We start from the raw sequence: 23,721 nt of genomic DNA, 5'->3' as shown, positions 1-23,721 counted from the left end.
AGTCCAGGCTGACCTGGAATTGACTATGTAGTCTCAGGGTGGCCTTGAACTCACGGTGATCCTTCTACCTCTGCCTCCTGAGTCTGGGATTAAAGGCGTGTGCCACCTCGCCCAGCTTGGCTTTATGTTTTTTTCAAAGTAATTAATTAATTAATTAATGAGACAGACAGAGAAGGGGGACAGATAAAGACAGCCGGGGGGGGGGGGCGGTGGCTGGAAGAGGGAGAGCATGGGCATGCCAGGGCATCTAGCCACTGCAAATGAAGTCCAGACATGCGCCACTATGTGCATCTTGCTTATGTGGGTATTGAAGAATTGATTGAAATTGGGTCCTTAGGCTTCGCAGGCAAGTGCCTTAAGCACTAAGCCATCTCTCCAGCCCTGAAAGGGTTTTAATTGCATTTTTATGGGTTTTCTCATGCTTAACTTCTCCAACTGATTTTGGTGGGGAAGCACAAAGATTTCTCAATTTAGAGAAAAATTGCTTTATGGTGAGTATTACACAACTGTATGTTTGGAGGTTAGAGGTTGAAGGGCATACTAGGTCAGTGATTATTTATTAATTAGGTTTTCTTGGGAAGGAAGGAGTATAAACAAAATAAGTTTTTGTAATCATCAGCCCCAGATACACAGAATACAAATTGTCTTCAGGTGCTAGGAGACAAATCATGGTGCACAAAGGCATTATGAGCAGACTCTGAAGTACTGGGGACACATCTTCCATGCTTTTCTCTTTCTATCCTTTTGTTTATTTCTAGTGAATGGAAAAGGCTAGGTAGTGATGATCTCCAGTTGTCTTGTCTGTGCATGATGAACCAAGCTCATTTTCACATGTTTTATCTATTTTCAATTCTTACTTATTTGTAAGCATAAGGGGATGGGGGAAGAAATGGATGCTCCAGGTCTTCCTGCCACTGTAAATGAACTTAAGATGCATGCACCACTTAGTGCATCTGGCTTTCTGTGTGTCCTGAGGAATCGAACTTGGTCTTTGCAGGCAAGCACCTTTAATCTTTGAGCCATCTCTCCACCCTTTTATCTGTGGTTAAGGAGAGAATCATATATTATTAGCCTAGTACATAGATTTTTTTTTTTTTCAAGTGAAGAGTAGTCTGTTTTCTACTATCCATACCAGGGCTTTCAGTCAGAACATGTGACATGATGGGGTTTTCTGTTTTCATTTACATGTCACAGTGTCTAGGAGGGTTCTTTTTTTTGTAATAAAAAAAACAAACACAAATACACATGTTTGTTGAGGATAACACAGGGCAGAGACAGTGGTATACAGAGCTAGTATAGGCTTGGGGCTGAATGCTACAGAACAAAGACAAACAAACATCCACCCAGCAGAAAAGGCCAGCCAGTATTCTGGGGCCTGTAACAATTAGTTGGTGGGCAAGAGCCAGTCAGGGGTTTGGTCCAGGGCTGGTGGAGCATCCGGCACACCCTGGAGGCTCCCTGGTTCAATCTGACTGAGGTCCTAGGCTTTATTGGCCGAGGCACCTGGGTTCAGTTGACATCATTAAGGGCCTTGAGTGCAAACTCAGGCAGCACAAAGGCTGCACAGTGCACGTCTGTTCCACCTGTGCCTGTGTCAGCTGCTGCCCAGGCTCCTGGAAGTTGGTGCTCAGTTTTCGCTGCACAGCATGAAGCTAATCTGGCTGCTGGCGTAGGTGGGGATGGTGCAGTAGGTATAGCCCACCACGGGGAAGAACGACTTGCAGAAGTGCTGCATCTTGTTAATGAGGTCCAGGTTTGGCCACTGGAATTTGCCCTGGCAGCAGAGGATACCAGCCTCCTGAGTGCCATCTTTGTAAGCCGATAATAGGATTCCTTGAAGAAGCTCTTAGCAGGACCCATGGGGTCTGAGGAGTAGGTGATAATCACGTTGAAGGCATCTTGGTTTGGTTTCATGAACTCAAAACCATCAACCAAGTGTAGGGTAAGCTTTGAGCTGGAGTAGCCAATGGCCACACCTAGCAGGAAATTCTTAGAGACTTGGATGACATCTTCATCAATCTTGCACTGGACCACTGCCTGTACAGAAGGGTGTTTCACCACCTCCCTCAAGATGCCTCCATCCCCACCCCCGATGATTACCTTTCAGGGTTTGGAGTGACTGCTGAGAGGTAAGTTGATGATCATCTCTTGATAGTAGAACTCATCCTTCTCTGTGCACTGGATGATGTCATCCAGAGTAGCATGTTACTGTAGGTCTTACTGCAGAAGGCGAGGAAATTCTGGTACTGTGAGCGCTGGTGGTGCAGCAGCTACTCCATCTGCAGCAACAGGGCCCAGCCTGTCCACAGGCTGCATGTCCCTTGGAACCTGCCTGCTGTAATTTTTTTTATGAGAGAGGGGTGGGGGGAGAGGGAGAATGAATATGAATGAGAAAAGGCTCTCCAGGGCCTCCAGCCACTGCAGTTAAACTCCAGATATGTGCGTCACCTGGTATGCATATGTGACCTTGTGCACTTGCTTCACCTGGTTTGTCTGGCTTATGTGGGACCTGGAGAGTTGAACAATGGTCCTTAGGGTTTGCTAAGCAATCTCTTTCGTCCCCAGAGGGCTGTTTTATTTACTTGAGAAAGACAGAGGCAGAGAGAGGGGGAGAGAGAGAGAGAGAGAGAGAGGGAGGGAGAGAGAGAGAGGGGGGGGGGAAGAGAAAGAAAGAAAGAAAGAAAGAAAGAAAGAAAGAAAGAAAGAAAGAAAGAAAGAAAATGGGTGCACCAGGACCTCCAGCCACTGAAAATGAACTCCAAATGCATGCACTACTTTGTGCTCCTGGCTTACGTGGGTCGTGGGGAATCAAGTCTCGAACCAGGGTCCTTAGGTTTCAAAGGCAAGCGCTTAATCGCTAAGCCATCTCTCAAACCCCACCCCCACCCCAGAGGGCTTTTGATTTGAATTGAGTTGGAATTAGTGAGCAATAATCTTTCCATTTTGTAAGTACTAGCAAGAAAAAACAAAAGAGCTTCCCCCCCCTGCGCCCCCCCCCTCCCCGCCCTCTTCTGGGTTAGGGTCTCTCTCTAGCTCAGGCTGACCTGGAATTCACTCTGTATCCTCAGGGTGGCCTTGAACTGTCAGTGATCCTCCTACCTTTGCCTCCCAAGTGCTGGGATTAAAAAAAGAAAAAGAAAAAGAAAAAGGGCATTTTAAACTTGTCATGTAAGGTTTAAGGGATTCTTGTGCTGCTGGGAGGTGGTGAGTTAGAAGAAAAGACACTTCTGAGATGTGCTAGGTCTTGCATACAGGGAAGGCTAGGGCCAGATAGCTAGGCCAAAGTCACAGCCACTCCACTAGGGCTCTAGTGAGATGGGTTCTAGTGAGATAGATCTGGAGGGCTTCCTTTTTTTTGTCTTTCATTTCTCACTGTCTCTGTAAGTGATATTTTAAAGTGAATTTTTGTCTGCTTCAAAGGAAGCAAATTAAATTAGTCAAAAGGGATGGAAATTATTATTTTCATGGTAATGCTTCTGTATGTTTCCTTGCATCCTCTTATATTAATGCAGTGGCTGATTTAATACACTTTGGTTTGTTTTGTTTTTAAGGTAGGGTCTCCCTTTAGCCCAGGCTGACCTAGAATTCACTGTAGTCCCAGGCTGGCCTCTAATTCAGGGTGCTCCTCTTGTTTCCTGAGTGCTTGAATTAAAGGCATGCACTATCATGCCTGGCTTACTACACTTTTAAAGTGTATTTTAATATGACTTAAGTATACTTTTCTGTCCTTTGACCCTTCTAATTTAGCTGTGGTGGTGATAAAAGGTGAAATATAAATGTTGCATATGTCCAGCTAGAGAATTTGAAAAATACTGAAAACAACTAGGAAGAGTATCTAATCTTGCATGTGATAGATTTTAAAGGATGAATAAGAGTTTGCCATTTGAGCAGAGCGAAAAAGAGCTTGGTATGGTGGCAAACTTAGTCATCCCAGTAATTCCATCATTTTTTGAATCTGAGGCAGAACTATTAGCATGAATTTAAGGATGGTCTGGGCTACAGAGGGAGACACTATCTGAAAACAAAACCTGTGCATCAAAACACACACCCACCCCCACCCCACCCACCCCCACTCCACTCCCTCAACAACCAAAAGGGGGGGGGGACTGGATGACATTTTAATTGCTTGGAGCACAGCACAGATGTGACATTGAAACCCACAGCTACTAGTGTCCTCCAAATGGTGGTCACAAGTAGAACAGTTGTGAGATCATCTTAATGGTCTAACCTTCTATAAACCTAGCCAAGTAGCGGACACGGATGTGTACATCACAGGGGGATTATGACAGAGTTTGCTTTGCTTATATCTTTTAAAATTTTACTTAATTTTTTGAGGTAGAGTCTCTTCTAACCCTCTGACTTGGCACTTCACTCTGTAGTCCCAGTCCCAGATTGGCCTTGAACTCATCCTCCTGTCTCAGCTATCTTGTGCATCTGGTTTTACATAGGTAGTGGGGAACTGAACTTGGGTTATTAGGCTTTGCAGGTAAGTGCCTTAACCACTGAGCAGTCTCTCCAGCCCCTGAACTCATTAATTCCAATAGGGTGTGTGTGTGTGTGTGTGTGTGTGTGTGTGTGTGTGTGTGTGTAAAGTTTGTGTTATTTCTGTTGTCATTTGTCTCGAGTCCTCCTAACCTGTTTAGATTTTGCCTGTTTCTCTAAGATGAATTTCTAGTTAGGCAGATCACTTTTATTTCAAACTTTTAATGGTGCTGAATTGGTGACAAGGTTTGTTTTCCTATAGGTGTTCCTTGTTGAGGGGTGGTACATTGCTTCTTTTGAACTCTGTCACAGCTATATCTTACTTAATTCCTCTTGCTGATAATACCAAGCGAGCAAATGGAGAGAATTTTCAAGAAATTTTTCCCTCCCTCCCTCCCTCTCTTCCTTCCTTCCTTTCCTTTCTTTTGGGTTGTTTTTCTAGGTACAGACTTGATCTAGCCAAGGCTGACCTAGAATTCACTATGTAGTCTCCTACCTCTGCCTCCCGAGTGCTGGGATTGAAGGTGTGTGCCACCATGCCTGGCTAGGAAGGTCTGTGAAAGGAGACTTGTATCATGAAAACAGTGCTTCAAATAGCTATGTCTGATTATGAGTTTCTTGCTTAACAAAATACAGGCTGGAGACTAGTGTTTGTAATTTATTACACTTGGATTGTTCATTTCATAGAACTTTAACAGCTTGGGGATGGTGAGAGGTTGAGGATCAAAAAGCGTTTGTTCTGCAAGAGTGTCACACTAATGAAGTAAAACAGCTTCCTCACTGATGTCTGCCATCTTGATATGCCCATGCCCATGACACTGATCATAAAATGAAGAGATTAACATTGCATTCCAAATTCAAGCACGTGCATGTTTCTTTTATCAAAAATTTTATTTATTCACAAGAATAGACAGGGGCTGGAGAGGTGGCTTAGCAGTTAAGGCCTACAAAGCCAAAGGACCTAGGTTTGATTCTCCAGGACTCACATAAGCCAGATGCACAGGGTGGTGCATGCATCTGGATTTTGTTTGCTGCAGCTGAATGCCCTGGCGTGCTCATCCTCCCTCTCTTTCTCTCTGTGCCTTTTTTTCTCTCTCAAATAAATAAAAATAAAATATTAAAAAAATAGACTATGAATGAATGCCTGTGGGTACTTACTGCAAACCAATTTAGAACTCCATACGCACGAGCCACTTTGTGCATCTGGCTTTCTGCCTTTAAGAGCTGAGCCATCTTTCTAGCCCTATTTGAATTAATTAATTAATTTATTAGAGAGAGAGAGAGAGAGAGAGACAGACAGACAGACAGTGGGCACACCAGGGCCTCTAGCCACTGCAAACAAACTCCAGATGAATGTGTCACCATGTGCATCTGGCTTACGTGGGACCTGGGGAATCAAACTGGAGTCCTTAGGTTTCACAAGCATGCTCCTTTAGTGCTAAGCCATTTTTATGTCCCACCCATTAAAAAAAATTAATTAGACACAGATGGGGGCTGGGGATGGGTGAGCCAAGGGCCTCTAGCCACTGCAAATGAACTCCAGACCCATGCACTGCTATGTGCATCTTAGCCCCATGTTTTCTTTTGAGATTAGTGATTAGAATATTCCCTTAGTATGTTTTCTTTTAAAAATATTTTTATTCATTTATTTGACAGAGAAAAAGGGAGAGAACGTGTGCGCCAGGGCTCCAGCCACTGCAGATGAACTCTAGACGCGTGTGCCCCCTTGTGCATCTGGCGTACGTGTGTCCTGGGAATTGAATCTGGTTCCTTTGGCCTTGCAGACAAATGCCTTAACTGCTAAGCCATCCCTCTATCCCCCTTAGTATGTTTTCTGTTGCTATAACAGAATTTCTGGGATTCGTAATTTACAAAGGGACAGATCTGTGTTTTTTTTTTTTATTTTTTTTTATTTTTCGAAGTAGGGTCTCACTGTAGCCCACGCTGACCTGGAATTCACTGTTGTCTCAGGGTGGCCTCAAACTCACAGTGATCCTCCTACCTCTGCCTCCTGAGTGCTGGGTTTGAAGCCGTTTGCCACCACGCCTGGCTCAAAAGAACAGATCTGATTTGACACAGTTTTGGAAGTTCAAGATCATGGTGCCAGCATATTCTATGTTTGTCTTCTGGTAAAGGGCTCATGCTGTTTGACTGTGGTGCAAAGAGGAAACAAGTTTATGCATGTGAAGTAGAGAATAAGGAACATAAATGCCCCTTTCCGCCAAGGCCAACTCTGAGTACCCTGCTCTCATGAAGTACAGGACTTATTGTGTCCTCCTCTCAACACTGCTACATGGTTAAATTGGGCTTCAGCCTGAGTTTTAGTGAGAGGACTGTGCTGAAATTTTCTACAGGTATGCTGCTGTGGAATTCTGTGTATTTGATACGAGCTAAAAGATAGTTGGTAATCTCACTTAGGCCCTGAAATGTTGGTTTTATGTCTTCTGTCAAGATTTTATGAGGTGTGTGAGTGCGGCTCCTTTTCCCTCCTTGCGTACTTCGGGTGTCCTGATTGAACTTCAGTGCAGAGCCAGACCTTGCAGGGTTCTGGGTGACTCCTGCACAGCCAGCCTGGCTGCAGCTCCTCCCTGTGTCGTGTTGTACTATTTCAGCAGCCTTTGTTTAGCTTGAGTTTATTTTCAGGTAGTTTCCAATCTCTGATCTACAGTTTCCTTCTCTTGTTTTCATTAGATTTGTGCACTGGTTCACTTAAAAACATCTTTGAGAAGCTGAGGAGATGCTTGCAAAACCTGCTGGCCTGGGTTTGATGCCCCAGGACCACGTAAAGTCTGTTATAAAAATAGGCACATGTGTTTGAAGTTCATTTGCTGTGACATGAGGTCCTTGGGTGTGCCATATTTTCTATCTCTCTCACTGTCTGCTTGCAAATAAATAAAATAAAAAACAAAACAAAACAAAAACTTTGGAGCCTGGTGTGGTGTTGCATGCCTTTAATCCCAGTACTTGGGAGGCAGAGGTAGGGGGATTACCGTGAGTTCGAGGCCACCCTGAGACTCCATAGTGAGTTCCAGGTCAGCCTGTGCTAGCGTGAAACCCTACCTTGAAAAATCAAAACCGAAACAAAACAAAACACTCTTCTGGGTAGTGAGGATGGGTAGGCGGCAGTGGGAAGACTGGAGTCCACTTGCTGCTGTTGCTCCTTGAAATGTTGTGAGTGCATTAAGTGCAGGACCGTGGTGGGTGGGTGGGACAGTGGCATTAGTCCCTCCTCTGATTTCCTTTTGCTTTTCATTTTCTTTTACTCTTATATGTAGACAATTGACTTGAAACACTAGTTTTGCTTGGTTTTTCCTGTAGTAGAAAGAATACATTTGAGTTGAACACAGGTAGTTGAGTTTCCTTTACCCAGCTTCTTTCCCATTTGCCTCATATCTAAAGTCTGCTTTATTGTCTTTATTTCCTTGAGTTGTCCCTCTCACTCTAAAAATTTTTTGTTTATTTTTATTTATTTATTTGAGAGTGACAGACAGAGAAAGAAGCAGAGAGAGAGAGAGAGAGAGAGAGAGAGAGAGAGAGAGAGAGATATCGCGCGGGCGGGCGCGCGGGAGGGAGAGAGAATGAATTCCCACCCATCTTTATGTTGATGGCTGGGTGATGTAACCTAGTCTTATCAGGCTTTGCAAGCAAGTACCTGTAATTACCTAGCCATATCCCAGCTGTCCTAAGAATTAGGGTTCATTGTAACTTTTTTGTTGTTGTTTTGAGGTAGGGTCTCACTCTAGCTTAGGCTGATCTAGAATTCACTCTGTAGTCTCAGGGAAGTCTTGAACTCATGGTGCCCCTCCTGTCTCTGCCTTCCCAGTGCTGGGATTAAACACATGTGTCACCACACCTGGCTGCATCCACCTGCTTTCCTTCCTTCCTTCATTCCTTCCTTCCTTCCTTCCTTCCTTCCTTCCTTCCTTCCTTCCTTCCGTCCTTCCGTCCTTCCGTCCTTCCGTCCTTCCGTCCTTCCGTCCTTCCGTCCTTCCGTCCTTCCGTCCTTCCGTCCTTCCATCCCATCCCATCCTTCCTGTGAATGGTTGATTTCCTTCCAGTGGAAATGACCTCCAGATGTGCATCTGGCTTTACATAGGTACTGGAGAATCAAACACTGGCTGGCTAGCTTTGCAAGCAAGACCTTTTTCTATTTTAAATTTATTATTTATTTGAGAAAGACATGTGGGGAGAGAGAGCGAGAGGGAGGGAGGGATGGAGGGAAAGAAGGAAGGAAGGCAGGCAGGCAGGAAGGTTGGAAGGAAGGACGAAAGATCAGGTGCATCAGGGCCTCAACCACTGCAAATGAACTCCATATTCATGTGCCACCTTGTGTATCTGGCTTACGTGTGTCCTGGGGAATCGAACCGAGGTCCTTTGACTTTGTGGGCAAATGCCTTAACTGCTAAGCCATCTTCTCCAGCCCAACCAAGACCTTTTAACTAGCCACTGAATTATTTCCTCAGGCCTTAGTATGGCTTTTTTTTAAAAACAAACTTTGTCTACCCCCCAATTTCTTTTGCATTTCTTTTTATCAATTTATTTATTTTATTGGCAACATCCATAATTGTAAACAATATCCTATGATAATTCCCTTCCTACCCCCACTTTCCCCTTTGAAACTCTGCTCTCCATCACGTCCCCTCATCCCCTCAATCTGTCTCTCTTTTATTTTGATGTCATGATCTTTTCCTCCTTTTATGATGGTCTTGTGTAGGTAGTGTCACGCATTGTGAGGTTATGGATATCCTCCCTTCCTTTGGCTCTTGCATTTTTTCTGCCACTTCTTCTGCAATGGACCCTGAGCCATGGAAGGTATGATTGAGATATTTTAGTGCTGAGCACTCCTCTGTCACTTCTTCTCAGCACCATGGTGCCTTCTGAGTTATCCCAAAGTCACCGCCATCTGAAAAGAGAAGGAAGGTTCTCTAACCAAAAGTGAGAGTAGCATAAATATATGGGTATGCACATTAAGAGAAGCACTTATTGGGCAGTTTGGTGAGCATAGTATATACGTTTAGCCAGATAGCAGCAGACGTTACACCCCTAGGGCTCATGACCACCTCTGTTGTAGGTTTTTACTATGAGATGTATTCCCTCCATTCCCATGGAGTGGGCCTCCAGTCAAATTAGAGGGCAGGTGGTTTCCCCCATAACAGATGTGCCACTGTTGTACCCATTGGTTCATTTGGCCTGGCTAGCCAAATATAAGGCTTGCAGGACAGCCTGGGCTAGAGTGCGACCCTACCTTGAAAAACAAAAACCACAATAAAATAAAGTGTGTAGGAGACCTGCTTTCTGTATGGAATGAGCTAGAAGTAGACTTCTGTGCTGCACAGCTTCTCCCAAGTGGATTTGCTCTATGCCACCTTTTGGTATGCTATTGTGGGTCTTATGCTTCATTCCATATAAAACATGCAGATGTTCACCATTGACTTCCTTTTTTCCTGAGTTGTGTTTGTTAAAAAGAACATAAACTAAGTGTGGTACATTGCTAGAATGAGCATTTCTGAATTGGAATTGGGTGAAACACTTGAGCTAGGGTCTCATGTAGGGCAGACTGGCCTTCAGACAGCTCTGTATCCAAAGTGGTCATTGAATTCCTGATCCTGTCTTTAAGTCACTTCGCAAGTGCTGGGATTACAGGCCTGAGTCTTAGATTTCACTGAGCATACAATATCCAGGACTATTCTGTGATGGGCCTCACACCTAACTTTAAATGGTGGTGGTGAGGGGGTGATGCTCAGGAAGGAGGTGATGCAAGTTGGGTATGAGTGTGGGATGCTGCAAAGGTGTGTAACAGGAGCATCCATGTAATGGGTGTAAAATGCAGAACTCTGAAAAATGTGCAGTTGTGTTGTGAAGTTTTCTGTCAAGCTCCAAGCTTATTGATGGGTGGTTTGTGATGTCTCCTCTCTGCAGGGAAATTGAGCCTAGTGCTAAGGCTCTGGCTGGGAATGAAGACAAGCCAAGCCAGGTCACCAGGCAATCAAAGTCCTTCCCTCAACCCAACTCTTGAGACCTTGTTTTCTAGAAAAGTGTTGAGAGTAGACATTGTTTAAAGAAGTTATTATGTATGAGTCCTTTATAGCCTCAGACAGTCAAAGAAGTATCTTAGCAACTTCCTGCTTGTTAGGTTGTGGTTAGTCCAGGTAGAAATGTCAGAACATCTGACATCTGATGTGGGAATAATCAGACCAAATTAACCAAGGATCCTTCTGACTCAGATGTAGAGATTATTATTGACTGGACGTGCTTTTCTCCTCTACTTTCAGAACACTTGGCCCTTTTGGAGGTCATACGCAGTCCTCGCCCACACTGACTTTCCGCCATGGAATCGGTGAGTATAGCTTCTTGCATTTGCCCTGGTTGATCTCTTTTGTTGTTGGTTTGTAGAAATGACTGCCGCGAGAGTACCAAGTCTCCAGTTTTATTTGTTGGACCTAGTGGAGTTTTGTTGTTCTGAATTTCATTTCTATAGAGTGGTGTGGGGTGACAACCATGAACTCTCTGGGATCCATTAGTAGCATGTTTTGTGTCAGAGTTTTTGCTGAAAAATTATGGTTGTCTGCAAAAGAAGCTTATTTCTTCTCAACTTTTTATTTGATGCCACTACTTCCAAATAGTCAGGCATCCCTGCAGTTAGTTGATGTATTTTCTTAGTACTCTGTCTTGTTGCATGAAAAATAGTTTTGGGAATATGCAGGACAGGTCTGGGAGCTATGATTTGACAGTCGTCTGCTTCTGGGCAGAGCTGTAGGTATGCATGGTATTCTAGAAGTATGGGATCAGGGTGTGTGGTCAGTCAGAAGGATCCTTGGTTAATTTTGTCTGATTATTCCCACCTCAGATGTTTGATGGCATGTCTTTCCTACCAGGGCCTCAGCACCACTCACACTTCCCCTTCACGGACCCCATAGACCTCATCAATAAGCTGTAATAGAGTCGGTCCCCCCCACCCCCCATGTAGGGTCTCACTCTAGCTCAGGCTGACCTGGAATTCGCTATCTAGTCTCAGGGTGGCCTTGAACTCACAGCAGTCCTCCTACCTCTGCCTTCAGAGTGTTGGGATTAAAGGCGTACACCACCATGCCCGGCTAGAGTTTTTTTTTTTTTTTTTTAATAATCAAGATTAGAGCAGAAATAATATTTTACTTTTTATTTATTTAGATAAAGAGACAGAGAGAATGAATGTGCACGCCAGGCTCTCCAGCCACTGTAAACAAACTCCAGAAATGTGTGACCTTGTACATCTGGTTTATCTGGGTCCTGGGGAGTTGAACCTGGGTTCTTTGGCTTTGCCTTAACTGCTAAGCCATCTCTCCAGCCCTTGAATAGAGTTTGACAGAAACTTCAAAACACATTCATCAAACATTTGTCACTTTGTGAATGATTAGCATGTGTTGTGAGAAAGGGGTATGTGCATTCATAAAGACCCACTTAGTTTGATTATATGACACAGTTTTCCATTTAGAAATGCATTGTGGCTGGTATATTGCTTTTCTTCTGTAATATGAAATTTGATAACTAGAAAGAAGACTTCATGATTCATTTTAGTTTTTCATAACTTGGTTACATATTAGTCAATGTTTTAAACAGTCCAAAGTATATGATCTATTCATATTGCTAGTCAGTAAACATGAAATAAACCTTCTTTGATACTTGTTATAATCTAAGGTATTTATTCTTTATCTTGCCACCATTTTTACTTCTGGTCCTTTTGAAATGGACCTGGCTGGGCTCTCCCTTGACTGAAGTGTTGCTTGGCCACAGGAGTGAGGCTTGAGAGTTGATGGAAAGGAAACCTGAGGTGTCTCTGGCTGCAGGCCTGCAGCTGTCACTAGGGTGATAGGGATTAAGAAGAAGCCAGAGCAGCAGTGGTGATGTGGTTTTCAGGAGAGAGGCTTTGCAGGCTTGAAGGTGGTCTTCATCACACTGGATTACTGACAGTGGAGACAGTGGTAGTAGGGAGGGCAATTTCCCACATCTGGGGTCTGAGCTGAAATTATGTGCCTTAATCAGTAACAAGGAAAAGCAAAATGCTGTTTACCTTATTGTGAAACTTTTTGTTGGTACTTTGTAATTGAAATATTACATTTTCCTGATCAGAAGAAAACAGCTTAAGGAGCATTGGCTGGCTGATAGGGTGTGTGGTTGACCTACCTGGTCTTGGGGATCCAGTGAATAGTTACCAAGCAGAAGGTTTTATATAGTGTGGCAGTGGTTGGCTTTTTGGTCACATCACAGTAATAATGTAAAGTGCTTGCCTTATAGCTCCTTTTGTGAGCTATAAATATTTTGTGAATGCTGGTCATTATCTTTTTTTAGTTTGTGGTGTTTGGATTGACTAAAAAACTGGTGTTCCAAGATCTGAGGAGGGAAGTCTGACTTCCCTGGAGAGCAGTGAGGCCTCCTGGGTGAAGGGGGATGGGGGCAGTGCAAAATGGAGTGGCAGAATCCTAGTACATCATGAGTAGACTGTGTACTGAAGTCTTGTCTCTGATCTTTAGTGCCTTGAAATGAAGGATTTTTTTCCCCCCAAGTGCTTCAGACCTTTTAAAAAATATTTTTGTTCATATTTTTTTTTATTTATTTGAGAGTGACGGGGGGGGGGGGGGAGAGGGAGGGAGAATGGGTGTGCCAGGGCCTCCAGCCCCTGCAAATGAACTCCAGACGCCTGTGCCCCCTTGTGCATCTGGCTAACGTTGGTACTGGGGAATTGAGCCTCAAACCAGGGTCCTTAGACTTCACAGGCAAGCACTTAACCGCTAAACCATCTCTCCAGCCCCAAATGAAGCATTTTTAAAGAGAATAACTTTTCAGGTTCTGTAATAATCTTTCATAGTTTGGTTACTATTTATGAGCAGTGAGAGACACAGAGAACCAATAGGCACACCAAGGCTTCTTGCTACTGCAAACTTAACTCCAGATGCTTGCACCACTTTGTGTTCCTGGATTTACATGAGTAGTGGGGGAATGGAACCCATACCAGTAGGCTTTGCAAGCGTCTTTAATGACTGAGCTTTCTCCCTATCCCACTGTTTTTTCTTTTATTAATTTTCATTTAAAGTGGAATATAAACTATGGATGAGATGTGAGGTCATGCTTCCTAATGGATCCTGTACAGAGTCTGCTGCTTGTTCTTTTCTCTCACTGGGGTGTGACATAAGTATTGTAGAAACAGATTCTCGGCTGGTCTTCCCTTGAATTGTAGTCAGCCGTGGTTGTGCTTTTTGAGGCATGGGATCGCCTATGTGTCCTAGGACCTTGGTTCATTGCTTTAGGTCTCTGAACCTCAGTTTTCCAGCTGAGAAAGATAAATAGTAACACCATCATAAGGATATGTTTATTGGAAGTAACAACACACACACACAAAAAGGTTTATAGTAATTACATCTAGTATTTTTACCTTTCGCTAACAAGTTCTTTTTGTGAATGAGAGAGTGTATGTGTGGTACTGGGAGTGTAATCTAAGTTCTTGTGTATGAGAAACAAACACCCTACCACCAATCCAGTTCCAGTGTTACCTTTCCCTAGCGTAAAACTGTTTTTGGCCGATTACCAGCGCAGTCCTCTCAATAGTAGCTTTCTTGGTAATATTGTCAGCAGGATTGACCTTAGTGATGAAAGTAAAGTGCTTCCTGAAGGCATCCCTAGTAGGTGATCCGCATCAATTCATAGTATGTTTCATTAGATTGTGGAGTGAGCAAGACTGCATACCTTTACAACTCTGAGCTACATGTGCATGCTAAGTTTGTGCTTAATTTAAAGTGGTACTTGTGAGGATGTGTGTATTAATGTTGTGGTGCATGAATGTATGGTGTGGGTTTGTGCAGATGTATGAACCCCTTGTGCATACAGAGGTCATGGGGGCGTCCAGTGTCCTCTTCTGTTACTCTTCTGCCCTATTTCCCTGAGTCTTTTGCTGAGTCTGGAGCTCCCAGATCAGCCCATCTGTCTCCTTCTCCCTCCCTTAGTGGTGGTGGGGGAGAAGGGGGAGAGAGAGGGGGGGGAGGGGGAGTGTGTGTGTGTGTGTGTGTGTGTGTGTGTGTGTGTGTGTTTTAGAGTCTTTGTTGCAATTGTAGACACGTGTGCCACTTTTTGCATCTGGTTTTCTAAGGGTAGTTGGAGAATTGAACCTGGGGCCAGTATGCCTTGCAAGTAATTTTAACTGCTGAGCCATGTCCTCTGCCTCCATTGTTCACTTAAAGAAAATTATTTGTTTGACAGAGAGAATGGGCGCCCAAGGGCTTCCAGCCACTGCAAATGAACTCCAGACTCACGTCCTCCTTGTGCGTCTGGCTAATGTGGGTCCTGGGGAAGTGAACTTGTCTCCCCCCCTTTTTGTTTTGGTTTTATGAGGTAAGTCCAAGGCTAACGTGGAATTCACTATGCAGTCTCAGAGGTTCCTTATTTTCCATATCCTTACCAGAATTTATTGTCATTTGTTTTCTTGACGATAGCCATTCTGACAGGAGTGAGATGGAATCTCAAAGTAGTTAGAAGTTGCATTTCCCTGATGGCTAAGGATGTAGAATTTTTTTTTTTTTAGATGTTTATAGGCCATCTGTAATTTTTTTTTTTTTTTTGACAACTCTCTCTTTAGTTCCATGGCCTCCTCCCCCTTTTTGTTTTTATTTTTGTTTTTCAGGGCAGGATCTTGCTCTAACCCAGGCTAACCTAGAATTCACTCTGTCTTCTCAGGGTGGTCTCCAGCTCTCTTACCTCTGCCTCCCAAGTGCTGGGACTAAAGGCATACACCATCATGCCTCACTGCATACCCCATTTTTTAAATTGAGTCGTTTGATTTCTTGTTATTTAGGTTTTTTTTTTTTTTTGTTGTTGTTGTTCTTTGTATATCCTGGATGTTAATTCTCTGTCAGATGTGTAGCTGACAAAAGATTTTTCTCCTATTCTGCAGGTTGCATCTTTGCTCTGTTTACAGTGTCCTTTGCTGTATGACAGCTTTGAGGTTTCATGAGGTCTCAGTGGCTGATTATTGTTTTTATTTCCTGAGCAACTGGGGTTATACTTAAGAAAGTCATTCCCCATGCCAATATGTTGAAGGGTTTCCCCCACTTTTTCCTCTCTGTTTCATAGTTTTCAGTCTGATAATAGGGTCTTTGATCCACTTGGACTTAATTATTTTGCACTGAGAGATATAAGTATCTAGTTTTGTCCTACAACATAAAGATACCCAGTTTTCTTTCTTTTTTCAATTTTCATTAACATTTTCCATGATTATAAAAAATACCCATGGAAATACCCTACCCTCTACTTTCCCCTTTGAAATTCCATTCTCTATCATATCCCCTCCCCATCTCAATCAGTCTGTCTTTTATTTTGATGTCATCTTTTCCTCTTCTTATGATAGTCTTGTGTAGGTAGTGTCAGGCACTATGTGGTCATGGATGCCCAGGTTATTTTATGTCTGGAGGGAGCACATTGTGAGGAGTCCTACCCTTCCTTTGGCTCTTACATTCTTTCCGCCACCTCTTCCGCATTAGACCCTGTGCCTTGGAAGGTGTGATCGAGATGTTACTCAGTATTCCAGTCACTTCTTTCAAGCACTATAATACCTTCTGAGTCGTCCCAAGGTCTTAAAAGAGAAGATTCTCTACCCAATGTGAGAGTAGCATTAATATAAGGGTATGAATATTAAGAGAAGTGCTTACTGGGCAGTTTGATAAGCATAGTATATACATTTATACAGACATCAGCAGATATTACACCCCTAGGGCACATGACTACCCCTGTTTTAAGTTTTCAGTATCAGGGATGTATTCCCTCCCATGGAGCAGGCCTCCAGTGCAATTGGAGGGCAGTTCGTTTCCACCATGACAGATGTGCCACTATTGTACCCATTGGCTCATTTGGCCTGGCTGGCCAATTATAAGGCTTGCAGTGTCCACTGCTGAGTATCTTCACTGGTGGCATCTCTCTTTCCCATTGAACTACATGTAGAATGGCTTCTTCCAGCTTTCTGTCAGCTGGTCTACATGGAGGAGGTTTTCAACTCAGATCCAGCAGGGTTTCTCAGTGGCCTTGCAGCCCAAGTATGTGGAGTCTTCAGCAATATGGTCTTACCATCTATTCCTGGTGGGAAACCAAGGGCCTTGGCACTGGCCTATAATGTTTTGGGGGCATCTGGGGCCTCCCTGGCCAACAACTCACTGGAAGGTATCCCATTCCTTGCACTGAAAAATTTCTGGCAACGATCTACGGCTCCTGAGTGTTCCATTGTCCAAAATCAGAGAATTCCATATGATTTATTTGCATCCTCTTAGATTTTGATTAGTCCTCCCTCTACCTTTCCATTACTCAATCTCCTCCCCTGACCTCACTTTGGGCCTTTTTACCCCAGTTAACCTATTCTTCTACTTACATATATACAATACCAGCCTATTAAGTACCCTCCTCCCTTCCTTTCTCTTCCCTTTGTATCTCTTTTTTAGCCTACTGGCCTTTCTTACTGAGTTTTTTCCTTCTCCAACAGAAGCCCAATCATCTGTAGCTAGGATCCACATATGAAGGAGGACATGCAGCGCTTGGCTTTCTGGGCCTGAAGATACCCAGTTTTCTTAGCACCATTTGTTGAAATGGCTGTTTTTTTTAAAAATTTCTATTAGCATTTTCCATGATTATAAAAAATATCCCATGGTAATTCCCTCCCTTCCCCTGGCTGTTTTTTTTCAATGAGTATTTTAACCATTTTTGTTGAAGATCAGGTGACTATGACTGCCCAGGCATACATCTGGGTCCTCTATTCTTTTCCATTGCTCTATGTGTTTTGTCTTTGTGCCAGTACAATGCTGGTTTTTTTTGTTGTTTTGTTTTTTGTTTTTTGTTTTTTGTTTTTGTTTTTGTTTGTCAAGGTAGGGTCTCACTGTAGCCCAGGCTGACCTGGAATTCACTATGGAGTCTCAGGGTGGCCTCGCACTCACGGCAATCCTCCTACCTCTACCTCCCGAGTGCTGGGATTAAAGGCATGAGCCATCACACCCGGTGCCATGCTGTTTTTATTACTGTGGCTCTGTAAGATAGGATAAAATTAGGTATGGTGATACCACAGCCTCCTTTTTATTACTCAGAATTGTTTTGGTATTCCAGGGTTTTTGTTCTTCTAAATGAATTTTAGGATTTTTTCTTATGTCCATGAAGAATGCCATTGGAATTTTGATGGGGATTGCATTAAATATGCAGATTGCTTTTGGCAAGATTGACATTTTCACAATGTTGATTCTTCCTATGACCTCATTTAGTCCAGAAACTTCTGTTTAGTTTTTGCTAGGATGACCTGTCGATTGATGACAGTGGGGTATTGAAGTCATCCACTCTGACTGTTTTTGGTATTATCTGTGACCTTAATTCTAATAGTTTTTGTTTGATGGAGTCGGGAGCCCCCAAGTTAGGTTTGGAATTGTAATGTCCTCCTGTTGGAGAGTTCCTTTGATCAATATAATGTAACAACCCTTATATTTCCTAACTATTGTTGCTTTGAAGTTTTGAAATTACCCTGTCAGATATTTGATATTAGGATAGCTTGAAATACTGTTACATCCTTTCCCCCTAAGATTGTGTCCATCTATTGTGGTAAGTTTCTTGAGTTTCTTGGTGGCAAAAAATAGAAGGACTCTGCTTTTTAGCCATGTCGGCAAACCTTTTCTTTTGGTTGGGATTTTGAGGACATTTGTATTAAGAGTTATTATTGACAGAATTTTTTTTTGGGGGGGGGGTTGAGGTGGGGTCTCGCTCTATAGCCCAGGCTTTCCTGGAATTCACTATGGAGTCTCAGGGTGGTCTCAAACTCATGGTAATCCTCCTACTTCTGCCTCCTGAGTGCTGGGATTAAAGGCGTGCTCCACCACTCCCGGCAAAAGAATTATTCTTGTCATTCTTCTTGTAATGTAGTTCTTCTGGTTTTTCCTTTACTCTCTTTTCCTGTTTGTCTGTTTATTTATTTAGTTTGTTTTTTGTTTTTGAGGTAGGGTCTCACTCTAGCTCAGGCTGACCCGGAATTCACTATGTTGTCTCAAGGTGGCCTCCAACTCATGGTGATCCTCCTACCTCTGCCTCACAAGTGCTGGGATTAAAGGCCTGTGCTACCACACCTGGCTTTCTGTTTATTTCTCTGTGTGTTTTTCTTTCTGTTCCTCATAGAGGATCTTTTCAAGTACTTTCTATAGAGCTGGTTTTGTGTTCAAATATTTCTTTAGCCTGCTTTTGTTGTGGAATGTCCGTTTTTCTCCATCTATTTCAATAGATAGTTTTTCCTGATAAAGTAATATTGGTTAACATTTGTTATCTTTCAGAACTTGGAATACATCATTCAGAGCCCATGGCTTATAAAGTTTGTGATGAATAATCTGCTACCATCCTGATGGGCTTGCCTTTATATGTATGACTTGATTTTTCTCTCTAACTGCTTTGAATTTATTTTCTTTGGTTTGTGTGTTTTGTAGTTTAATTACAATATGACGGTGAGTGGTTGTTTTCTAATTTTGTCTGTTTGCTGTTCTAAAGGCTTCCTCTATCTGTATTGGCATCACTTTCTCTATTTGGGAAAATTTTCTTCTATGATTTTGTTGCAAATGCCTGTTATACCTTCGTAGTGAATTTCTTCTCCTTCCACTATGCCCTGTATTCTTATGTTTGATCTTTTCATAGTGTTTCGAATGTTTTGAAATTCCCATTAATGTCTATTAGTTTGTCTTTCTCTTTGTTGGACTATATTAGATCTGCCACCTGGTCTTCTAGTTTAGATACTCTGTCCTCTCCTTGACCCCTTCTCCTGATGAGACTTTCTACAGAGTTTTATTTGACTTAACTCTTGCTTTTCATTTCTAGTATTTCTGATTGTTATTTTCATTATTTCTGTTTCCTTACTCATTTTATGTATTGCACTCCTCATATTATTAAATTGGTTTCTTGTGTTCTGTTGGCATTCCTTCAGGAATTTTTTTTTCTTTGATTTCTTTGAGCATTAGATATAATTCTTTTTTTTGTTTGTTTCATTTTGTTTCGAAATCTTTGTCAGGCACTTCATGTAAAGCTGTCACTGTGTCATTTCTGATTAGCTGTGGATATCGACTTTGTATATGTTCAGTGTACAAGTTTAAGGTGCTTACACTCTTACACTCCCAGAGTAACAGTAGAAGTGACTCTAAGTGGAGCAAATTATTGGGAAATTCTTAAATGTAACTGAGCAATATACACATTTAATCAAAACCAGCATAGAGTATTTATGCAAGAGTAGAGATTAAAAGAAGCAGATAATCTAATAAAGCCAAAGTCCCTAAGGGTGGAAGTTGCCTCACACCATTAATCCTGTCAACTAGGAGGCTGAGATTTCTGGTCAGCCTGGGGTCAAGTGAGGACCCTCCCCCCGAAAAAAAATGACAAAAAGATGAAAACCTTATAAATTTGGAAACACAAAAGGCAATAATAAATAGTCAACAACAAAATATAGCTCATTTGAGAATGGTAAAGCTGACCATTAATACATCAATCAGATCTATCCCATAACCTGCCTGTCATAGAATTTGAACTTAGTATTTTTGGTGCAGGCTGATGTACCTAGATTTGTGGAAGCAGGCTGATGTACCTAGATTTGTGGAAGTAGGCTCTATTACCTTTTGTGCTTCCCATCTCACCAGTGCTAAGTGCGCAATCTTGATCCTATTCTGTGGACTGTTAGGCTGCTTGGGTCACTGGATCTGGTGTTCTGATTGGCTGTGCATGGTCTTTTTTTTTTTTTTTGGTTTTTCGAGGTAGGGTCTCACTCTAGCCCAGGCTGATCTGGAATTCACTATGGAGTCTCAGGGTAGCCTCGAACTCATGGCAATCCTCCTACCTCTGCCTCCCCAGTGCTGGGATTAAAGGCGTGTGCCACCATGCCCGGCCTTGGTCTTTTTTTTTTTTTTTTAAATGTTTAGAAAGACTATTTGATTAAGAGAGGGAATGAGGTGGATATACTGAATGCTCCTACCAGGAGGGAGGTGAGAAGGCGTTAAAGCTCCTCCTCACACCCAAACTGGGGTCATTTATAGATTCTGAATGAGGGCTAAGCTTAACTAACCACAGTGTCAGGATCAGATTTAAACCTTCCAGGAATGGTCCTTCCCATGGAGAAGCTCTGGGCTCAGGTTGTTTATGGAAAAATAGGTCTAGGGAACTTGGTTAGGCAAGAGGTAAGTAGGAGCCTGATTCTTTTCTGATGTGTATCTAAGTGGAAACTGTTGCCCAGACCGACCTTGAATTTATAGGCAATCATCCTGCCTCAGCTTCCCCAGTGCTGGAATTATAAATATGTTAACTACCATGTTTGGCTGGCCCGCTGACTTTTTTTGTATTCAGTATGTGCATATGTGTATGGGCGCATGTGTGTCATGGACCATATCTACATTGATTTGTTGTTTTCTTTCCACTGTGTTCGAGAGATTCTATTTTGTTCCTGTTTTGCTGCTGGGAAGACCCACAAGTTTTGAGTTTCTTCTAGTTCTGTCTCTCGTTTCCATAGGTGCTTGGAATTACAGAGTTATTTGCTACTTTGTATCCACCTTTACATGGGTGCTGGGGATTTAGCCCTGGTCAGCAGATTTATAGTACAAATGCCTTTAACCCCTTAGCCATTTCCACAGCTCTGGTGTCTTGTCTTTTTCTACTAGTAATTTATCAGCTTGATATTGTTATCTTTTTGACAACTTCCATAATTATAAACAATATCCTATGGTAATTTCCTCCTCCTCCCCTTTGAAACTCCCACTTTTCATTATATCCCCTCCCCATCTCAATCAGTCTCTCTTTTTTGATATCACAATCTTTTCTTCCTATTTTGGTAGTCTCACTGGGCAGTTGGTGAGCATAGTATATACATTTACTCAGACACTGACAGTTGTTATACCCTTAGGGCTCATGACTACCCCTGTTGTAGGTTTTCAGTATCAAGGATGCATTCCCTCCATTCTCATAGAACAGGCCTCCAGTCCGATTAGAGGGTGGTTGGTTTCCCCCATAACAGATGTGTCACTATTGCACCTGTTGGCTCATTTCCCTGGCTGGCCAAATACGATGCTTGCAGTATCCACTGTTGAGTATCTTCACTGGTGATTTCTTTCTCTCCCATTGAGCTGCATGCACCATGGCTTTTTCTAGCTTTCTGTCTGCTGGTCTGCATGGAGGAGGTTTTCAGCTCAGTTTCTGCAGGGTTTCTCAGTGACATTGAGGCCCAAGTATGTGGAGTCTTCAGTAATATGGTCTTACCTTCTATTCCTGGTCCAAGGGCCTTGGAAATGGCCTGTAATGTTACGGGGGCAAGTAGAGTGATACACAGAAAGGAAGGAGGGAGAGAGAGAGACACAGACACACAGAGACAGAGTATGGGCACTGCAAACAAACTACAGATGCATGCACCACTTTGTATATCTGGCTTACATTCGTTCTGGTGTGCCAAATCCAGATTGTCAGGCTTCACAGGCAAGCACCTTAACTGTTAGTCATCTCTTCAGCCCAGCTTTAAGCTAATGAGCATATTTTAAAAATATTTTTTATATTTTATTTATTTGCTTATTTATTGATTGATTGATTGGAGAGAGAAAGAGGCAGAGAATGGGTATGCCAGGGCCATCAGTTACTGCAAATGAACTCCAGAGACATGTGCAGCCTTGTTCATCTGGTTTATGTAGGTCCTGGGGAAGCGAACCTGGGTCCTTAAGCTTTGCAGACAAGTGCCTTAACCACTACACCATCTCTCTAGCCCCTAATAATAATTTTTTTTTTGTTTTGTTTTTGAGGTAGGGTCTCACTCTAGCCCAGGCTGACCTGGAATTCACTATGTAGTTTCTGGGTGGCCTCGAACTCATGGCGATCCTGTCACCTCCGCCTCCTGAGTGCTGGGATTAAAGGCGTTTGCCACCACACCTGGCCTAAAAATATGTATGTATTTTTAATTCGGAGGCAGAGAGAGATAGAAGAGAAACAGAGAATGGGGGTGCTAAGGCCTCTAAACGGTGCAAACAAGCTCTAGGATGTATACACCACTTTGTGCATCTGGCTTCATGTGTTTACTGGGGAATTGAGCTCGGGTCATTAGGCTGTGCAGGCAAGTGTCTTAACCATAGCTCTTTGTCAGTTTTGAGCTAGTAGAAGCTGTTCTTGCTTTGGTTATGGTTGGGGTGATAGAAAACATTGTGAAAGGCATTTCAGCATCCCCGGGCTTCCTGAATTTCATTCTCACAATCTTTGGGCTTCTGGCTGTGTTATCTCTTGTTCCTGTTTTCCTGTCAGTTCAACCCTCATCTTGACATTTCTTTTCCTTCCTTCTTTCTTCCCTTCTTTCCTTCCCCTTCCCCTCCCCTCTCTTCCTCTCCTCTGTTCTCCTCTCCGTTCCTTTCCATTCCTCCTTCCCTCCCTCCTTTAGTGTTTGCCACCGTACCCTGCTCTCACCTTGATATTTCTTAAGCTCTCCTTTTAGCCTGTCTTTCAGTCTTCAGGTTTTGATTGTGTTACAGTTTGCTTTCAAGTTCCTGTGTGCCCTTCATTTTTGCTTTCAATAGGACAGGTACCTGTATCATACACAAAGCCTGTGTTTTGACATGGTGCTGTATGTGTTTAAGCCATTGGTTCCAGGTATATCTGGGCCTGTCTAAAGGAGTGTTTGTTTGCCTTTCCTTTTATCTAGGCTGTACTTGGCTGGCTACTCAGTTCTAGTAATTTGCAGCATGCCTTTTCTGTGGTTCTATAATCTTGTATGTGTGTGTTGAATAAGGGTTGTTTTCATATAGCTAGGCTGTCTCCTTCTTATGGTTCTTGGTAGTACCTTTGTACTTTAACTAGGGCAGTGATTTCTGCTTCAGTTTCAGGTCTAACTCTATGGCCTAGAGCCCAAAGGGAAGTTCTCAGAGTAGTTGTCAAGAAAAGGCTTTGATGAAGCCTGTAGTCTTCCTGCAGGTGTATCCAGGGGATGTATCTGTGCTGTGGGTGAACTGCTTGCATGATCTGTATATGTCCTGGAAATGGTCACATATATGCTCAACTCAGAATTAAAGATCATAAAGGGTCTCTTGGCTGTGTGTTATAAAGCCACTGCTATTTTTCTTTCTTTTCTTTTTATTTAATTTTTTGTAATTAAGTAATTGAAAACAGCACACAGCTAGGCACTGATGATATTTTGGCCAAAGTGTTGATAGAGGTCAGTTGGCATTTTGTGTAATGCATCTGACACATAAGGGAGTGTGGCTGGGG

At 42.8% G+C, this 23,721-nt stretch overlaps 1 protein-coding gene and 1 pseudogene across 8 annotated transcripts in view; one reads left to right on the top strand and one right to left on the bottom strand.

Annotated features, from left to right (window-relative positions):
* The window catches only part of Ankrd11 (ankyrin repeat domain 11), a 260,811-nt gene that overhangs the window by 81,143 nt on the left and 155,947 nt on the right, over positions 1–23,721 (top strand). For all 8 annotated transcript variants that reach the window (XM_045156021.1, XM_045156020.1, XM_045156013.1 and 5 more), the window contains exon 2: positions 10,755–10,819. The gene's annotated coding sequence lies outside the window, so the exon portion shown is untranslated. The remainder of the gene's footprint in view (positions 1–10,754; positions 10,820–23,721) is intronic.
* Positions 1,510–10,812, bottom strand: LOC101599887 (annotated as a pseudogene).

This window comes from Jaculus jaculus, chromosome 1 (genome assembly GCF_020740685.1).
Source record: "Jaculus jaculus isolate mJacJac1 chromosome 1, mJacJac1.mat.Y.cur, whole genome shotgun sequence".
Lineage (NCBI taxonomy): Eukaryota > Metazoa > Chordata > Mammalia > Rodentia > Dipodidae > Jaculus > Jaculus jaculus.
Note: the sequence above shows the minus strand (reverse complement) of the source record. Positions and strands in the feature narration are given on the sequence as shown.